This window comes from Candoia aspera, chromosome 3 (genome assembly GCF_035149785.1).
Source record: "Candoia aspera isolate rCanAsp1 chromosome 3, rCanAsp1.hap2, whole genome shotgun sequence".
In the NCBI taxonomy this organism is placed as follows: Eukaryota; Metazoa; Chordata; class Lepidosauria; order Squamata; family Boidae; genus Candoia; species Candoia aspera.
In genome coordinates, this window is record NC_086155.1 from 35,298,115 (window position 1) to 35,317,863 (window position 19,749).

The following is a 19,749-nucleotide window of genomic DNA, read 5'->3' on the forward strand; positions in this document are numbered from 1 at the left end:
TAACATGTTCTGTGAACCGAGCCAATACGGTTTGTAGATCATAGTTTATAGATCAGCGCAACATGTCAGTCTGGTCATAAAGTACGCCCCTGGAAATAGGAAATTAAGATCTGAGGAACAAAGATTCCTTCCCTATGTTTTGCTGTGCTGATTTTCTTTTGCCAGATAGCTGAAAAAAAATGCAGAGGTCACTTACATCTAAAAATCAGAAATTACACAGCTTGATGTGATGATCTCCATTTATTGAATTAGAGAAGGACTTTCCCGTAATAACTGAGTCTTCAAATGTTGGATACCTATCAAATTGCACAGCTTAGCAAATGGTCCACAGAGCCTCTTAGCCTTACTCTTTTTCTTTCTTTTGCTATTGTTTCCAGGGTGCTATTGTTTTCAGCATTACCACTAGGACCCAATGGGAAAATCTTGCCCAACCTGCAACCCAGAAATATTTCTCACAATTCTTAGAATACAAGCCCTCTTAACAATAAAACAATCAGGGTGAAAACTGAGAAAGCTACTTCCCTCTTCGAAGTTTCAAGTTAATTAAGACCTCTGAGGTCTCTCGGATGAAAAGAAAAAAAGTTCATGGATCAGACCAACAATAATAGACCTTTCAGTCTTTCTCATTAGTTTAGGAGGAAGGAGATGCAACTCATGCTTTTCGTGAGCAGTGATGAATAAATAATGTCAACAGGAAATGCTAGTAATTTATTGGCACCACAACCAGGAAATCATAGGGCCTTGGAATAGATTGGAAAATAAACAAGTTAAAAAATCGTGAAAGAAGACATAGCAAACCACTGCCATATTATTGCCAAGAGGGCAGCATGGACCTATCCATATGGTCACCCAGAGTCAACTCGAAGTACATTTTATTTTTCTGACTGGTACTATAAAATCTGGTCATCATTTCACATGCAGGTACCTGATTTGGAAAGTTCAAGACAGTTGAGGTATAAGGTATGTTGGACTGCATTGTTACAGTACAGTATCTATTGGTTGTCCTTAGATGGCTCAGGGTGACCTTGATGAGGCCCATCAAATATTAGTGATACATGATTGCTTTTAAGAAGTATCTGTTTTGGCTCTATACAACACATAATGTACTATCTCGGGGTCCTCCTGGACTCATGGCTCCTGCTGAAGGAGCAGGTGGCAGCCATGGCTAGGAGGGCTTTGCACAGCTTCATGTGGTATGTCAGTTCTGCCCATTCCTGGAGCAGGAGGCCCTGCTCTTGGTCATTCATGCCCTAGTTACCTCCCAAATGACTACTGTAATACACTCTATATGGAGCTGCCCTTGAAGAGCACTCAGAAGCTTCAGCTGGTGCACAAAGCAGTGGTGCATGTAGTTAATGGTACTTGTTCTTTGGCACATGTGATACCACTGCTCCATGAGCTGCACTGGCTACCAGTATGCTCTAGGTAAAATTCAAGCTGCCGATAGTCACCTGTAAAGCCCTTCATAGCTTGGGGCTGGGTTACTTATCATCTCTCCCCAGTTGTTTCTGTCTGTCCCATGTGGTCCAGCAGGACAGCCATGCTCCAGGTCCTGTCTGTTAGGGAGTGTCAGCTGGTGCAGCCCAGGAGGAAAGCCTTTGCTGCCATGGTGTCCACCAATATCGTCCCTCCAGAGATCAGATTGGCCCTGATCCTGCTGGCCTTTTATAAGGCCTTGAAGACTTGGTTCTGTGCTCAAGCCTGGGGCCCTGGGTGTGTGACAGAGCCCGTTTCTTGGTTGTGTTGATTGATGTCTTTGTAATTTTTCTCAGCTGCTGTGTGCTTTATGTTTTTGTATATGTTTTTATTATTTTTAATACTGTTAGCCACCCAGAGTCATGTATTTGAGATGGGCAGCTATATTTCTAATAAGTAAATAAATAAAATGATTTTTTAATATATATATCAGTGCCCATAACTATTGTGATACTTGCTTTACTTACTCAGTAACCAGGATTTGTGCTTATCCATCATTTTTAATATTAAGATTGCTACCATATTCAGCATTCTAAAACTGATCTAGTGACCTCAATCCTTTATACTAAGGGGAACTAGAACTAGCACTCACTGCATCATCCTTTTACCACAAGAATCTGGCACAAGTTAGAGTTTGGTGTAGTACTAAACTGTAATGTGTTTGAGGTCTAGTGTTATATATAAACCTGGCTATTACAGTTTAATACTTGGAGAAATGTGTGAATCCAACAGATACTGCAGTACTAAACTTAGATTGAAGAATCTTTTCCTTAGGCTTTTCTTGCCATATGCATTTGCATGTTGACAAGTATATAGCAAAGTGTGTTCTGAATTTGGCATTTGTATTAAAATGAATAAAATTATAGGAAAGGAGAAAGAAGAACAAATGGGCTGGTACCTGAGTGAAGCCTGCAGATGTGCTGATTGCAGGGACACATGTGAATATGGCACATTTACAAATACTATATGTCTATATGTGGTGGTGTAGAGGAGGGGGTACAGCTTTGATAGGAAATAAGCATCATAATTTATCAGATGAATATTCTCCAAGGAATTTTTTCCTGAAGACAGAAACATGGAATGAAAGAAACATGTATATGCTTCACTTGGGTGCTGACAGCTATTGTCTGGGTCTGGAAAAGTGAGCTCTCAGGAAGAAAAACTATGTAAATGAGAGAAGGTATAACAGAATAAATAGCCTCAGGCAGCTGTCAGAATGGATATTTTGGAGATAGGAAAATCTCTAGACAAATGAAAATTTAGAATGAGCCAAAAATAAACATAGGTATAAAACTGAATCTCCTAAAGGAAATAGCCATTATGACTTTTGGAATGCACAGAATCAGTGATAGTTAAGGAACAAGGAGGAAGAGAGCTGTATTAATCTCTGGTGGCTCAAAATCCACCTTTTCCAACTAACAAATTTTATTAAAAGGCATAAGCTTTTGGGCTTCCAGTGTGAGTCATGGCTGACTGAAGATGTCTCCACGAACAAGCAGAGATGATGACCGCTGTGAAGAACAAAAGACCGGTGAGTAGACCAGTCCTTTGAATCTCTCTGGAGAAGGAGAGATCGGGAGATTGCCCACGAGTTCTCTGAATGGCAGCTCCTCATGAGGAGACTGTAAAAATAGCAGTTTCCCACAGGTTTGAGCACCAGGAACTGAGGGAGATGACATCTTTGCTCTTAGCAGTGGCAGAGCCTTTCATAAGGGCACTAAGCCAGTCAAACTCACTTTCTAATCACATTTGGAAATGTTCAATTTAACTACTTTATAGATATTAGAGACCTTCAAAACGGCAAGCTTGAGTTGACGCCTGGTGAGCTTTACCTTCTTTGGATTTAAGAAATTTTAAACAGAAACTTAAGAATTTAAAATAATATACAGTTGGCAAAAAGAAAAAAAAGGATTTTCATTTAAGAAAGTTTTAAACTGATTGGGAGACCAGAGAGATTTGGAATATTGGTTATTTTTGCTGTAAGGTTTGAAAAACAAATATATAATTAAATAATATACTCATGGGAAATGACTGAAATGTAACTAAACCCATATTAGGAACTGAGGCTTGATGAAGGTTGCAAATGGACACCAGATGGAATTAAAGGACTGGGAAGAAATGGCTAAGCTGGCCATAACTTTTTCTTATCTTAAAGAGTTTTTTGAAACATGGACTGAAATATTTATAACTAATCTCTCAGAAAGGATACAGATTTCAATGGATAAACTTTGAGAAGATGATGAGAAAAACTTTTAAAAACTTTTACCTTTAAAAACTAAAAAAAAAAAACTATTATAGAGTTTGAAGGCATGGAAGACAACAAAATTGAGATTATTAAATTAACATTAAATCCTATGGTGCCATAGGAATGATTTAAAGGTCAAGATTGTGCAGAGCAAAAAGAAGGAATATAAAGTTGGACTATTTGACCACGGACAAACTATTTGTTTGATATTTCTGGTAACTCCTAATGACTTTTTGCTGAACTAGGATTGAAAAGATTATGATTTCTGGATTGCATATAGATAAAAGTAAGGCTACGGAGAGTAGAGCTTTTTTATTTGTAAGTTTAAAAGAGGGTGAAAAGTTAGTATATTAGCTTATGCTCAGTGTGATGAAGGTTGGAAGCCTCTTCTATATTATTATCTTTGTTGTCTTTTTCTTTTCTACCTTTTTCTTTTCTTTTTTTTCTGCACCTTCTGAACTTCCTTTTTTCTTCTAGTTTAGTTTGTATTAGTTTTTACTATGTTTATTAAAACGTCATTAAAAGTATTAACAAAAGGCATAAGCTTTTGTGAATTGCATCACATTTCATCAGACACAGAGTGCTAGACTGATACAGGATTTAAATTGAGCTGAGGCAGGTTGGTTACGTAGATGCAGATTACATGTTAGACAGATTACAAGTACTTTATCTTAAAAAAAATTATATTAAGAGTTTCCATATAATTCAAGACAAATCAAAAGAAAGAGAGAGAAAAAACAAAAACAAAACTCTGCAAGAAAAGAAAAAACTGAAGTTAAGAAATATATAAATGACTTCTGACCTTCTTTTCAACAGATAATTACAATCTTATTGTCCTTCCCCCCACTTAAATATTTTGCAAATCCCCTCACCCCCTCATTTAATCTGCGTCTTTCTTAATCTTCAAATCCATAAATCAATTCATTTTCTTCTTTCAGCAAAAAGTCCGTATAAGTTTTCCAGTCTTTCAATACGAGTACCTTATCAATAAACAACTGTAATGTGTTAAAACCCATTGTGATTGTTATGACTGTCTGAGATTGCCTGAAACCTTTTGATGTATGTAAATTCAGAAATTTCTTGCTCAATGGTGCTGTTGAAGTCCTGTTTTTCTAAAACACTCATTCTGAGGTCTGCCATAAAATGTCCTAGGAGATTAAAATGGTCTAATAGCACTTTGGCCTTGTTTCGGGTACTGATGTCAAACTTGTGTCTATTCTTTTGCACAAAATTTGTTCTGTTTGTCTCAGAATCCATAGAAAGCAAAGCAGTCCAATCATGCAAGAGTTCAAGCATGGGCACAGGGGTGAACCAAACCTACCTTCTTCTCTCATGAACACAAGAGGGGCATAATGGTATATTTGTAACTTACGTCTTGATTTGTGCAGTGTTGGCTTTTAGGAGATGCATTGTTAGCAGTGATACAGCCAGGCAATTTAGCTAAAAGCAGCCTACTTTGACTTTGACCAAATTAGAGACTTCCTGTTTTGACCTAGGCTCCAGACTGAGGGAAAATCCATGCCCTCCATTGATCGGTGTGGGTGAAAAAAGACAAGCAATGGTAACTTTTTTGTGTGTATTTCGACTGAACCGGTTGAAAGATTGGTTGGAGAAAAGGATTCTGTGAGATGGCATCTGCTCTTTCTCTTGGGATAAACTCTACAAAATTTCAGACAGATTTATTTAAGGGTTTCTTTCCCTCTACAAAATAGGCTCTCTTTCCCAGGGACCTTGTTTGAGCAGAGCCCTGTAATTGGAAGGCTCTGAGGAACCCTGTGATGAAAATGCATCAGTTACTTGGCATGTATTCCTCCTCCTCCTCCTCCTCCTCCTCCTCCTCACCATCATGATGCTTTACAGATAATTGGAATATAAAGATCTGGCTTTTTGCCAATTCAAGACCTCCTTTCAGAAGTGCTCAGGAATACTGAATAATTCATGAATCTTGAATTCAGGTTGGACTGCTTGATAGAGGTCCTGCTTAACTTGTATATTAAGTCTGAAGCTGTTCTTTTCAAGTTGTTATTCCAGATTCTGCCAAATCTTTAATTTTTAGCCAAGAATTCTCCCTCATGTATTAAATTTCAACATGTGAGGATATTTTTTTTTATATGGAAATACTGATATATGTCTTAATACATATGTGAGTTTCCCTCAGTATCAGAATAGGCTTGAATGCGAAATCAAGCATAGCCTTAAAAAAATGTTCTATGGGATCAACTTTTGTCTCCTTGGCTTTACCTTTATAAACATTGCTTGGCATGTGACAAAGTTCCTAGTAATAGGAAAAGACATGCCACTTTTATCAATCATTCACTCCTGTAGTTCCTTGAGCATTGGGAACAGATCCAAATATTCTTGAATAATGAATTCCAGAAGATATTCCCCGATCATGGATTGCTGCCTACAGAGCAGACAAATTAGAAGACTCTCCCATGCTATATTTTGCTAGACTAGTTCCAAACTATTTTCCTATATCCTAGGCCTGTTACTGCCATCTTGTGGTTATATGTAGGATATACTGGTTTGGTTGGAAACAGACAATGCAGAAAAGGGTTGAAAAAGGAGACTGGAATTGGCAGTTTGTGTATAAAGTGCACATTCAGCTCTATCACATCCCTTATTAATTGCTTTACCATCTACCCATTTGTCAAAGAAAGAATGACTGTGAGGGGCCTCTTAACTCCTTTCTCTACAAATGCTTTCCCTGTGAGTCCCTGCAGTGGAAACATATTATACCATTTTTGTATTGTATTGTCACCCTTTTAATGTAAGAAGGGGGTGTAAGCCATTCAGAGTGCTGCTGAATTAGTGTGGGATATAAGCTGCAGTAAGTAAGCAAATAAATAACAACTGCAAATGTTCCTCAATTTTAGTGACATTTGTTGTTTATTCGTTTAGTCGCTTCCGACTCTTCATGACTTCATGGACCAGCCCACGCCAGAGCTTCCTGTCGGTCGTCAACACCCCCAGCTCCCCCAGGGACGAGTCCGTCACCTCTAGAATATCATCCATCCATCTTGCCCTTGGTCGGCCCCTCTTCCTTTTGCCTTCCACTCTCCCTAGCATCAGCATCTTCTCCAGGGTGTCCTGTCTTCTCATTATGTGGCCAAAGTATTTCAGTTTTGCCTTTAATATCATTCCCTCAAGTGAGCAGTCTGGCTTTATTTCCTGGAGGATGGACTGGTTTGATCTTCTTGCAGTCCAAGGCACTCTCAGAATTTTCCTCCAACACCACAGTTCAAAAGCATCGATCTTCCTTCTCTCAGCCTTCCTTATGGTCCAGCTCTCGCAGCCATATGTTACTACGGGGAACACCATTGCTTTAACTATGCGGGCCTTTGTTGTCAGTGTGATGTCTCTGCTCTTAACTATTTTATCGAGATTTGTCATTGCTCTTCTCCCAAGGATTAAGCGTCTTCTGATTTCCTGACTGCAGTCAGCATCTGCAGTAATCTTTGCACCTAGGAATACAAACTCTTTCACTGCTTCTACATTTTCTCCCTCTATTTGCCAGTTATCAATCAAGCTGGTTGCCATAATCTTGGTTTTTTTGAGGTTTAGCTGCAAACCAGCTTTTGCACTTTCTTCTTTCACCTTCATCATAAGGCTCCTCAGTTCCTCTTCACTTTCAGCCATCAAAGTGGTATCATCTGCATATCTGAGATTGTTAATGTTTCTTCCAGAGATTTTAACTCCAGCCTTGGATTCCTCAAGGCCAGCTTGTCGCATGATGTGATCTGCATACAAGTTGAATAGGTAGGGTGAGAGTATACAGCCCTGCCGTACTCCTTTCCCAATCTTAAACCAGTCCGTTGTTCCGTGGTCTGTTCTTACTGTTGCTACTTGGTCGTTATACAGATTCTTCAGGAGGCAGACAAGATGACTTGGTATCCCCATACCACTAAGAACTTGCCACAATTTGTTATGGTCCACACAGTCAAAGGCTTTAGAATAGTCAATCAAACAGAAATAGATGTTTTTCTGAAACTCCCTGGCTTTTTCCATAATCCAGCGGATATTGGCAATTTGGTCTCTAGTTCCTCTGCCTTTTCTAAACCCAGCTTGTACATCTGGCAATTCTCACTCCATGAACTGCTGAAGTCTACCTTGCAGGATCTTGAGCATTACCTTATTGGCATGTGAAATGAGTGCCACTGTTCGATAGTTTGAACATTCTTTAGTGTTTCCCTTTTTTGGTATGGGGATAAAAGTTGATTTTTTCCAATCTGATGGCCATTCTTGTGTTTTCCAAATTTGCTGGCATATAGCATGCATTACCTTGACAGCATCATCTTGCAAGATTTTGAACAGTTCAGCTGGGATGCCATCTTCTCCTGCTGCCTTGTTATTAGCAATGCTTCTTAAGGCCCACTCAACCTCACTCTTCAGGATGTCTGGCTCTAGCTCACTGACCACACCGTCAAAGTTATCCCCGATATTGTTATCCTTCCTATACAGGTCTTCCGTATATTCTTGCCACCTTTTCTTGATCTCTTCTTCTTCTCTTAGGTCCTTGCCATCTTTGTTTTTGATCATACCCATTTTTGCCTGGAATTTACCTCCAATGTTTCTAATTTTCTGGAAGAGGTCTCTTGTCCTTCCTATTCTATTGTCTTCTTCCACTTCCGCACATTGCTTGTTTAAAAATAATTCCTTATCTCTTCTGGCTAACCTCTGGAATTTTGCATTTAATTGGGCATATCTCCCCCTATCACTGTTGCCTTTTGCTTTCCTTCTTTCTTGGGCTACTTCTAATGTCTCAGCAGACAGCCATTTTGCCTTCTTGGTTTTCACCTTCTTTGGGATGTATTTTGTTGCCGCCTCCTGAACAATGCTGCGAACATCTGTCCATAGTTCTTCCGGGACCCTATCTACTAAGTCCAGTCCCTTAAATCGATTCTTCACCTCCACTGCATATTCCTTAGGAATATTAGTGAGATCATATCTAGCTGATCTGTGGATCTTCCCTAATCTCTTTAGTCTGATCCTAAATTGTGCAAGAAGAAGTTCGTGATCTGAACTACAGTCAGCTCCAGGCCTTGTTTTTACCGACTGTACAGATGTCCGCCACCTTTGGCTGCAAAGGATGTAATCAATCTGATTTCAGTGTTGTCCATCTGGTGAAGTCCATGTATAAAGCCGTCTCTTAGGTTGTTGGAAGAGAGTGTTTGTTATGCAGAGTGAATTGTCTTGGCAAAATTCTATCAGCCTATGTCCTGCTTCATTTTGTTCTCCCAGGCCATACTTACCTGTAATTCGAGGTGTCATTTGACTGCCCACCTTAGCATTCCAGTCTCCTGTGATGAAAATAACATCTCTTTTAGGCGTGTTGTCCAGTAGGTGCTGCAGATCCTCATAGAACTGCTCTACTTCAGCTTCTTCAGCATTTGTGGTTGGGGCGTATATTTGGATCACTGTGATGTTAGATGGCTTGCCCTGAATTCAAATTGAGATCATTCTGTCGTTTTTTGGGTTGTATCCAAGCACTGCTTTAGCCACTTTACGATTAATTATGAAGGCTCCTCCATTTCTTCTGTGGTCCTCTTGTCCACAGTAGTAGATCTGGTGGTCATTTGATGTGAAGTGGCCCATTCCAGTCCATTTCAGTTCACTGACGCCCAGAATGTCTATCTTTAATCTTGACATCTCACCAATAACCACATCCAATTTGCCCTGGCTCATAGATCTTACATTCCAGGTTCCAATGGTGTGTTGATCCTTAGAACATCGGATCGCCGTTCACCACCAGCACCGTCGGCCGCTAGCCGTCCTTTCGGCTTTGAGCTAGCTGCGTCATCACGTCTGGGGCTAGTTGAGCTCATCCTCTGTTCCTCCCCAGTAGCATTTTGACCATCTTCTGACCTGGGGGTTTCATCTTCCGATGGTATACCAACATATCTCTGGTTGTACTGATCCATTTAGTTTTCACGGCAAGAATACTGGGGTGGGTTGCCATTACCTTCCCCAGGGATCGCATTTAGTCTGAGCTGTCTGTCATGACCTTCCTGTCTTGGGTGGCCCTTCACGGTTTAGCTCATGGCATCATTGAGGTGCTCAAGCTCCAACACCATGAGAAGGTAACGATCCTTTGCTGAAGAACACCAGCTTAGCAAGTGACAAATATTATAAGAATTGTTTATCTCTGCTATATTACATACATATCATGCTAGCTGCTGCTTCTCCATCTATTATTTTGTTCTCATACACAGTCTTTCAACCTATCTATAGCAATTCTATATCTCTCCCAGTAAGTATTATCTTAGATGATTTTAAATGAATATTCACTTCCAATCTCATTAGAAGCTCTCACAGAAGTCTCTAGTTAGAGTTGGAGTGTGGACTAACTCAACTCAAGGGAAAATATTGCAGTGTTATAAATTCAGATCTCATTTATCCTTAAAATTAGATGGACCAGTCCAACCTGTGGTAAATGGAGTCCTCTTGATGGGGATGGAAGCTAATCACAGAATGCTCTGCCATGTCACTTTTTTGTACAATTATAATTTATAAAAATCTATAAATGTAAATAATATCAGTTTTAATTGGCTTTAACCACACACTCTCATAGATGGTGAAGTATCTGTAGATACAAATTATTGCGTTATGTTGTAAACTGCAAATAAAAGTGTAATTGAACATCCATATCAGGAAGTCTTGTATTTTCTGATTTATCTGATATCTCTGTAGGTCTAAGGGCTTTTATTGGTGATACAAATTTTGCTTGGTGCTGAGGCTTTCCTTTGCAGCAAATTAGCTTCCCATTCATTATTTAATTTTTAAAAAATAATTAGGTTAGGCAGGAACCTTGAGAAGTGCCAAGGAAAGTTTTAGTGCATGTACTGTTGCCCATTGATACCAGTGTTCGATCAGGATATAATCTATCCAGTGCAAATCTTCCTGCTAGTGGAAATATCTATTTAGCTATTTACTGACCGTTGAGTGCTGCCCTTAAGTCATATATGTAATTGCATAAATAGGGCCTTCCCCTATAAAGCAGCCTTTGCAGACCTTGACTCATTTAAGTAAGGCCTTTCTGAATCCTAGCTAATGGCATATAAACACAGCAACACATAGATATATACACAAACACTGATAAATACACCCACTCACCCTCCTAATAAGCCAGTACAGGACAAGTAAACAGAGACTTTGTTTAATTCTGATTTCCTCAAACAGTGAGCTATTTTGTATTAACTACCCACAGGAATCTTTGCAGGGAAACTACTGTTTTGGATGCTGCCTACCTTCTGTTCATTTTCTGCAGCCCCCCACACAGACAAGCACTGTCTACCAACAAACCATGCCACAGTCTCAGCAGTTCTGAAGCACGCAATTCTTCCTCATGAGAACCAAGGCTTCCTTAACACCAGTAGATCCATGTTCAAAATACATATACAGAGTGAGGAAAATTTTGCTTTGGAAGCAATTACTTTAGGGTTAGGGTTAGGGTTTTAAATCCAGCTTCAAGCCATTTAATGGTAATGAGTCCTGGTGTGAGGATAAAATAGTTGCTTAAAACTATGGTTCTCTAGCTGTTTATTACAAGTTGCTTTGTAAAGTGTATGATCCTTCCTGAGTTCCATACTTCACTTTTTGGTTGAAGCAGTTCCTAATTTTTTGCAGGACTTTTAAGTTTTGCTGGCCTATCTTGATGATTCTTGGGAGGTCCAGATTGTTTCTTACTTTGAAACACTGACTTCATTTTCCTGTAGATGTCGTTTTGCAATCAGGTCTCAGTTATGCACACCAGATCAATTGCCTCATTCACAATCAAGTTGTGGATGAGGAACTCTTAATTGTAAACCATCCTGTCATTCACTAGCAGCAGCTGGAACTCAGGGCCGCCAAGAATTCGATAACCTGGTATTGGGGCAAATCTTGGGGATGAATATTCCTAGAGTAGCTATGTACAAACTATAAGCAGTCTATAAGGTGCTGATCTTAGGTATCCTTTCCATATTCCATTTTCATGCAAATCAATATCCTGGGAAGAAATGAAGCAGCCCTTACATTAAACTCATTCTTAAAGCTATATCAGTTTAAGAAAAGAAGGAAATAAAAGAAATGTGCAGGTATTAAGTGAGGCTTTAGATAAACTAAAGATAAATAATTAGCTTTTCCTGTTGCTGATTTGCTTTTACAAGATTAGAACAAACTGCTCAGCCTTCCCTGATGGTATTAACTGTTCTTTAAAGATGAAAGTAAAGCCTAGTTTTGTGTTATCGTGAACTGGTTATTTTCTTGGACTCATTGGTTTCTCCTGGAGTAGATCTGGCTCTTTTTAGAACAAAATCAGATATCAGATTGTCAAAGATTATGAAACATAAATTATCTGTTTGGTTTTCCTTGCAATGGCCTTAATAAAGAGAATATGGATAACCTGTCCACTACCAGAACTGGCATCAGAACATTGTTAGATTGTGAACTTTTTGAACAAAGCCAACTAATGCCCAGAACTGCTCTTTACTTTTAAAAAGAGAAATGTTGATTTCATTTACACAGCTGAATGAGGCCTAATATAGGACTTTTCTTCATGGCTGAGTTATGATGCATTCCTCCAGTTCTTGAGTTGGCAGGAAAAAAAATGCCAGTATAATATTTATTTATTAATTTATTAATCAAATTTATTACCGCCTGTCTCCCAAAAGGGGCTCTGGGGGGTTTACAATAAAACATAAATAAAACTATAAAACTATAAAGCACTATAATACATAAAACAATAAATACAGTAAAAACCTTGATGGCTGGAAGTTCTCTGTGATTTGCAAGCAGAACTGGGTCCTTCTAAGAAACTAACCATCCCCAAGAATGGCTATTCTCCCTCCCGCCCCAGGCATAATTACAGAACCAGGTCTTTAGCTGTTTCCTAAAGTCCAGGAGGGAGGGAGCCAATCTCACTTCCGGGGGAAGGATATTCCAAAGGGCAGGTGCTGTTGCAGAGAAGGCCCGCCTCCTGGACCCCGCCAGATGGAATTCTCTTGCAGACGGGGTCCGTAGCATGCCCTCTCTGCACGACCGGGTGAGACGGGCTGAAGTGATGGGAAGGAGACGGTCCCTTAGGTAACCTGGACCCGTGCCATGTAGGGCTTTTAAGGTGATAACATAACGTAGCATAATAATATGCTCTGCACTGACCACCAAGCTCTCATCTACCTCAATAATGATGCTTGTGAGATATCTGGTCCTTTCAGCTTTACTGTGGGAGAATTTAAGGACAGCAATTGCAGTAGTCTCTTGCCTTTGTCTCCCTCCCACTCATTGTCACCAGCTGCTGGGAAAAAGGCCACCAAGTGCTTTCATTAATGCAAGGCAGAGCAGGCTTGGGTAAATTGGGTGCAAGTTCATCAAACAGAGGCTTTGTCCGCCTTGCAAGTTGCCTTGTCACTGGTGTGGAGATGCTCTGTGCTGGTATCTTGTCACCTGGCATGTTTCTGAACACATGTCTAAAACCCAGAAAACCTTTGTCCAAAAATAGCCAAACTGGCAAGTTGGTAGTGTGAGTGGAGGATGGACCAGGATTAAATGAGGGGTACCTTATTGGGCTGGAAGGAGAAACTAAAACTATTGTAAATATAAGTCCAGTATAAACAAATTTCACTCAAGTTCCCAAATATCCAAAATCATTAAGTGCTGCAAAAGGATGCCAGTATTGGCAGTGAGTGGCTGTCGTCCATAGTGCCTGGAAGTATCTCATGGAGTATGCAAAATGGTACTGCCTCCATCCAAAATAATAAAAAGAGTAGAAAGCATGGCCAGGCAAAACTCGTTGTTGGCAGCAGAAATAGAAAACCTTGAATGCACTCGTTTGGGACAGTCAGCAATACATCTCTTTCCCAGTTAAAATGTCTGGTAATTCCTTTTTTTTAAAAGACATATCTACTGGTCTCTTGAACATTTATTTAAAAGCTAGTCTAATACTCTTCCAGAATACTAGTAAATCAATATATATAAAGAGTCTGTGTAATACTTGAACAATGCTTTGTGAAGTGTGGGCCAGGCATTATATAGGCACTGGGTGTTCAGTTTCTCCTGCAGCCCAAGGCAAAAAGGCCATGGAGGGTAGAGCCTAGGGGCCTGCCCTCAGCACCCCAGCTAGCCAATGGAGGTTAGCAATTGCCAGTTTGTGAGTGAGGAACTGTACAACGTTTGTATGCCAAGACTTCAGTATGCTCTCTGCAGTCCTGCATTCAGGAGCTAAAAATGAAGGCAATAAATACATCTTTCAATGGGTATAACTTCAGTTTCCTATTTATTATGGATGGTTCTGATATACTGTCATTTCTTCCTAATAAATCACTGTCTCTATTTTTGCTTTCAGAGAATGCTAGGTTAAACGTTAGAAAGTATTAAGAGGTATTATTCTTAAAGATTGTGAGAGCATCATCTCATGATTTCTAAAGCACATTTTCCATGTCTAAATTAAAACCATGATTTTATATTAGCTGATTATATCAATTCTGCTTTCATAGGTTCCAGTGCTGACAATGTTAACTGGGACTTCTGGAGGCTTAGGGTGTCAGATTGGGAAAATCTGTCTCAGAGGTAGTTCCTCTTACTGTGTTAGTGGTAATGATCTAATACATCAAGAAGTGCAATAATCCTTTGAACCAAGCCTAGATTATTAGATCCATGTTGTTAGCTTACTGGACATGAGAAAATTTGGCTATATTTAGTTATCTGTGCATTTCAATTTTCTGTGAATATATTTCCTTGGCTAGTCTGATCTAAAGATGGAAATATAACTGGGAATGTCATATAGATTTCTACATGGTGATAAAAGTTGATTTTGCTGCCCTAATTTCTCCATTTCAGACTGTGAAAAAATAAACAGATTTTTTAAAATTACAGTTTTCATATTGCTAATTTGATACATTATTTCAACGAAACAAAACACTCCAGGCTGCAATCCTCAGGAGGCCAGAAGATACATTAAATCTCCTTCTGTAAGAGTAAATAGAAAAGTCCACCCATAAAGGGTTCCAGTTTTGGTTTACTTTCCTACCCATAGCGGAAACCCCAACCAGTTTTACTCTAGTGTTGGAGTTTTAGTATCAACTTTTTGAGACCAGAGAGGAAGAACAGGAGGTATTCCAATACTACTCACTACTCAAAAGAATAAAACTGAAAACAGCTTCCCTCACCCCACCCCACCGGGAAACAGCAGGACATGGAAAGAGATGCTTGATGGCAGAAGATAGCAGAGTAGACTGTTGCCCCACAAAGCATTTATTTAAAAATCAAGGGGACAGCTGAAAGCAGCATGTCTTATCCTTCTTAAATGTGGAAGCAGCTCTTCCCAACAGCTTTCTCTTGGACCCACCACATAGCCATGGTGCTTACAGATTTCCCTCTACACTCTCACTGTTTTCTCTTGTATATGCCAAGATGCAATCATTGTGTTTGTTGATACTTCCATGTACTTTGCTATAATCTACTCACAAACACAGCTGTCCTATCCTAATGACATAATCCATCTGGGCAGAAGAGTATTTATTTCTATTACAATACGTACATACAATGTACATACAAACATCTTGTTCACCAGCAGCATGTCAGTGCATCCTGCAAAGCAAATTCTAGCCTTTGTCATATTATCTGAACTGTTATTCATTCATACTCATTGCCTGCTTTTGTACCACCACCACCCACCACCCTTTTTAATGTGTTACAAGATTTGCCCATCCATTCCTACCCCGAAGGAGCCAGCACTGGCATGCTTCATAAGGTGGGACATATTTGTTGACATGCAGTTGCCACTTTCATTTAAATCCCAAGATAGATTTGAAGAAACACTCACCCTAATGGCCACGAAGAAACCAATAGAGAAGGAAAATCTGATGATAAATTGGCACATAATGAGGTAAGGAAGAAAGAGGCTAATCTTAGGTTAATATCACTTCTTGTTGCTCTCCCTGAACAAATTACTTTATATATTCATTTGGGACAAACTGCACAATAGTTTGGTTCTGGGAGTGAATTCACCATGGCATGAGCTCCCAACAAGGCTCCAAATCTTGTGAGATCTGGTAGCCTCATCTTGAACCGTGATGAGATTGTGAGCGCAAAACACCAAAATCTCACAATATGTTAGTGTTCTTGAATGTGATTGTGCAAGATTTCCATGTTCTCACATGAGACTTCAGGGATCTCATGACCTTAGTGATGATACAGTAGGTTTGCTATTTAAAATAAATACAGATTTGAAACAGATTTTGTGGGACTGCAGGCATGGTTTAAGGAAGGAATGGATATTTTGACACCCCAAAGCTGCAGTTGTTAAGTGAATGAGCAGTAACTGGAAAAGAAACACAGTTTCAATTCATAAGCCATTGTCTGCACAAAGACTAGAAGCAAAATAAAAACCTGTAATTTCCAGCCAGAAATCCAGTCTTGTCCTATCCCATCATTCATCCCCCAAAATGTAAAATTGATTGCTAATATATGGAAATGTTAAACTAAGCTGATTAAAGATTCTCTGGTAACATTGCCAGAAATATTTTTGGAACAGCTTTCATTTGCTTCTGATTCTCAACTACAGGGTTTTTTTCCCTTTGAGCAAGGAAGCAATTGACTCAAGCCTTATACCTCCCCCAGATCCTACAGCCTGCAGCAAGGAAGTTGATTTAAGTCAACAGTAAAACTACTGCTTTAGTAGTAACAGTGTAGGAACCTGAGATGAGAGCTTGGTTGACTCATATATTATGTAGAAACCAAAAGGATTAGAGTCCACTCCCAATCTGGATCTGCATACTTAAAATAATAAATCCCAGCTGTATATAAAAACACTATGCTAAGCAAACAATCTACCCTCAGTAAGTTCTTATGATAAAACAAAGAGGTTGGTAATAGGTAGTAGTGATAATCATCTAGATGAGAATTGTGCTGAAGCAGAGCACTTCTACTTCTAGCATGCTCTCAGTCATATCCTTCTTTGCCCAATGCTCTGGTGATAGTGACACCACTACCCAAGAGGCTTAAATTCTGGGTCAAAAGATGCTTAGCCATATTCTAGGTTCTGCATAGACTTATCTATAGAGCAGAATAGCCATTTTTGCTGTCTTCCAGCAACTATCATCTAAGCCTTCCTTACCCCAATCCAACATTAACTTATTTAAACATTTTCATATTTATCAATTTGGATTGTACTGTTGGCCCTAAATAAACAGGAAGTTATCCTACATCAGGTCATTGAGAAATTCCTCTTTCTTCCTGGCCCCTTTGGTTCCATAGCTATATAGATGGGGAATGGTGCTCTGCTCTGCTTCTCTTGACAGCTGGGCAGCCGAACTTCACATTCCTGCATGCAAAGTCAGACTGGAATTCCTTAGAGCATCAGCAGTTCGTATCTCAAGGAAGGAGTTTACCTGATGCTGAGAGAATCAGCTACTGCCACTCATTCCATCTGAAGTCAGCTGGCTGCTTTCCCAGAGTTCCTCCTAAGACTCCTATTTTGTTACTTTAAAAAAAAAAAAAATTCTCTCCCTTCTTTATTACTTCTTCCACAGTTACCACCCCAGATTTTCTGACTATGCCGAGCACTGCTTTTAAAAGCCTTTCAAGTGTGGCATATGATTCTACCCCCATCCACACAGTTTACACGCAGGAATCTGTAGGCTGAGTCTTGGGTTTCAAATCTGATTGCCAGGAGGGTTGTCTCAGGCCAGTTGAAGATAATGCAGAGCTGAACTGGGGTATTATCATTAGCTATGTGGTCACTAAGAGTTGACAGTGACTTGATGGCACATAATCAGAATCAGTCAAGTTATAGGGAGGAAAATTGCAACTGTCTAGCAGGATTTGGCTCATGCTCTCCTATTAACAAATATAGATTATATATATTATTTATTATTTATAATATAATATAAAATATGTAAAGAAAGTTTCTGCTATAAATTTTGATTGTGTCAAAATACTACTACTTTTGACTAAATAATAGTCAGATCCATTCTACGGATGCCTTTTGGTGGATCAGGCTATTCTGTAACCTAATATAGTTGCTGCCTAGCACTGGGCAGAAGGGTGCTGCTGCTACCAGAATCACGCTTACACAGGAAAGACCATCAGGACTACAGCTGGCAAACACTTGGAGTGTATCCTGCAGTCTCCCTGTCTGCCTAGCTCCGAATGTGCGTGGTCTATATGTCAAACAGCAACTTTGGAGTATACTGGAATGGGAACTAATTCGGGGTGATTCATAGAATATTTTATGAGTTGGTTTCAATAGCCTGTTGTGATGTGTAATCTACTTCAAATTTTTTCATGTATGTTCATAGGTACATCTGTGTATCAAATCATAGAACTCAGGAGGTATGGCCTAATTTAAGGAACAAGGGGGAAATCTCTATTGGAAAGGGCCAGCTACACCAGCTATGCTGCTGTGTGGATATCCAAATCAGTGCACCTCAGACAGATGTCTGTCTTGCTTCCACTTAAACATAACCAAGCTCACCATCTCTTTGGGTAATTGGTTCCATTTTCAAATTGCAATTTTTGTTAGGAAGGTTTTTCTAATATTAATTCAGAATTAACATTAGAAATCTGGAACGAGAGAGCAGGCCTTATGCTTTTCTGTGTGACATCCCTTCAGAAGTTTGAAAAGTGTTGTTATATCTCCTCTCAGACACCTTCTCTCAGTGCCAAACATACTATTCCACTGTAGCCAAATTTACACCACATACTTCGTTCTGTTTTTTAATTAATCGATTTTCTGGGATTGCACAATACTTCAAGGTATGAAACAACTAATTTGATCCGAGTTTACATAAAAGACTAAAGTGCCAACAACCTTCAAGGTAATCAAGCTTAGCATATTATGCAAATTCAAGCATGGTTTTTAATTGCCCTAGTTAAGCATGTTGTTAACCTAACCCCTCAGTTCACTGATAACTGTCTTCCCTCAACTGTCTTCTATTACTGGAAAGGAGCTCAGCTGGGAGAATTCTGGAGTGAGTGACAAAATGGAAGCAGTGATAGAAAATAAGGAAATTCCTGTACTTGCTTGTCATGTGCCTCTTTTGCTAGTAAACGCCAATATCTGCTTTGTGATTGTGACATGTCTGCATTTGAGCTGCTGCCTCTGTATCTAGTTTGACTCTCGCAGAAGAGTTTTGAGCATGTTCCTGATTTTCTCAATTATATTTCCTTAAGGAATTCCATTTTGTAAGATATGTTGACATGAATGTAATAAGGAGGATAACAAGCTATGGTAGTTTCTATGGAATGTGGTCTAGCTTCATCAGTTGGATCTCAGGGCAGACTATTCAGAGCTTACAGAAGATCTGCTTCTGATGCATCAGTAGGAGGCCAGTAGTGATGTATAAGTTAGTTGTTTAAGAACTGAATTAGTTGGCAAACAAGGTAATTCAAAGGCAGATGCTTCAAGCCCCATATATATGATGCTATAGAAGATAATATAATGCAGTTACAGCATTCATGAATGCTTGATCTAGATTAAGCCTGTGGAACAGAAGGAATTTTTTAAAAATGTAATAAACTGAGAGTGAGAAAAGATCTATCTGTCTGTCTCTCCATCTCTCTCCCAACAGGGAAACTATTTTTTAGTAAGCAAGAGATGGTTGGTTGGATGGACTTTCTGTGGATAGTTAGACTTGGACTTGCAAACTTCAGGATCAAAACCTTGTCCATCCATATACTCAGAACATGAATTTAGGTTATTTCCTACATTCTGCATCATAGTATTCTTGTGTGGAATAATGATAGAGACTGCAAGATACTTTGCATTAAAGTGCTTCAAAAATCATTATGCATAATAAATACTTTAATGCCATTAATTATGTGGTGGCCCAAACATTTTATTTATTTATTTAAAAGATTTGTATGGCTGCCCATCTTAAAGCACAACGATAAAACCATAAAAAACAAAACAAAAAGCAAAACCCTGGCACCTCAGTCATCTGCCTGGGGTGCCCCAACAACCAGCCACAGACACCATCACTCTACCCCAGGTTCTGGTATTTGGACCACATAACACCAATTCTGTGGGCCTGCATTGGTTGTTGCTTGGT

The 19,749-nt window shown here is 39.4% G+C and overlaps 1 protein-coding gene across 1 annotated transcript in view; it reads left to right on the top strand.

Annotated features, from left to right (window-relative positions):
• The window catches only part of NAV1 (neuron navigator 1), a 240,173-nt gene that overhangs the window by 84,791 nt on the left and 135,633 nt on the right, over positions 1 to 19,749 (top strand). The window lies entirely within an intron of this gene.